The sequence below is a fragment of the Myzus persicae genome, unplaced genomic scaffold (genome assembly GCF_001856785.1).
Source record: "Myzus persicae strain clone G006 unplaced genomic scaffold, MPER_G0061.0, whole genome shotgun sequence".
In the NCBI taxonomy this organism is placed as follows: Eukaryota; Metazoa; Arthropoda; class Insecta; order Hemiptera; family Aphididae; genus Myzus; species Myzus persicae.
In genome coordinates this window covers 184,814-186,390 of record NW_019100858.1, presented here as the reverse complement: position 1 = coordinate 186,390, position 1,577 = coordinate 184,814, and positions in this window count along the sequence as shown.

Below are 1,577 nucleotides of genomic sequence, written 5' to 3'. Positions count from 1 at the left end.
GATATGTTTCATATTTGTAAGACGCATTTGAACAATTAGAGACCACACATTCAAGTGTTCTTTCTCAAAGCAACATCTTTTTATTAATTATTTAAGCTTCATTTGTTTTGTAAAAATTCTAAGAAGATGTCTAGATTTGAAGCAACTGAATAACGTATTGAAATAATTTTATTGTAAAATTCTGTGAGCATTATCTGGATGGTAAACTGTCTCCCCTTCCACTGCCAATAACTGACTAATATAATCGTAATTTTCAGTGATTCTATTAAATCTATTTGTTCTATTAATATAAACAATTTGGGTTTTTTTTTGCCTAAAGCATCGGACACTATAACAATTAGCATTTTTATAGGGGTCACGGTTGCGTTTGAGTAACACGTGTAGATGTGGAGCTAGGATTCGTCACTAAACACCCAGGTGGTCACCCATCCGGATGCTAGCTACGCCGGCCGATGGTTGACACCCATCAGGGACTTTAGCCAATCACCGCGCCACACCAAGCCCCAACTGCATTCTTTTTATTTTGTATTAATTGTATATTACATATTATTTTGTGTGCCAATTTGATTCTAAATAAACCGTGCACTTTATAGCTAACAGCATCTTTTGTATTGGTCACGGTTGGATTCGAGTAACACGTGTGTTTGTGGAGCTAGGATTCGTCACTAATTACCCAGGTGGTCACCCATCCGGATGCTAGCTACGCCTGCCGATGATTGACACCCATTAGGAACTTCAGCCAATCACCGCGCCACACCAAGCCCCAACTGTATTCTTATTATTTTGTATTAGTTATTAATACATATTATTATTTATACTATTATATTTCCTATTGCTACGTGAGGAATTGGCTTGCGAATAGTGTTTCAACTATGCCACAGGAAAATGACATACAGATACTTTAACATAAACTATTACACAGGTAAAAGAGTATCCGTACCTACATCTATTATAGGCTAATTTCGGGTTTATTTGTTTTTGTTTTATTTAGATAATAATTACAATACGTATTTTACAAGTAATATTCATTTTATATAAGTTCATGTGATAATTTCATATAATTATTAAAAGAAAGTATTGTACTCATTTAATACTATTATTGTCTTTCATTAATCTTGTGTATCAACTTCAGTAGGTCAAAAATCCAAAATACTCCCCACCCAACAACAAAAAGTAAATTTTCCAATACTTGACATACATTTAAATTACCAAGTCATACTTTACTAGAAAATTCGTCACCTCCCCACATAGTACTTTACTCCAATATTAAAGATTTAGATTAGTTAAATACGTAAGTATTATAATTAGTTGCTTCCAATCTTGAACACCATTTTTATAGGGCCTAACCACAGGTTTTCTCTGATTTTAATAAATTACTATAGTACTAGTTATTTCATTTCATTTCTTAGAGTAATATATAAATAAAATGTTATCATTCATCTAAGTTAAACCATGTGCTGTGATTAATTTATTATTAGGTATCTAAAATCTTTTAACTTTTATTAAACATGTTACATGTTTATCGGACATATTTTGATATTATTTGTTATATACCATTATTTTTTATCTTTGACAAT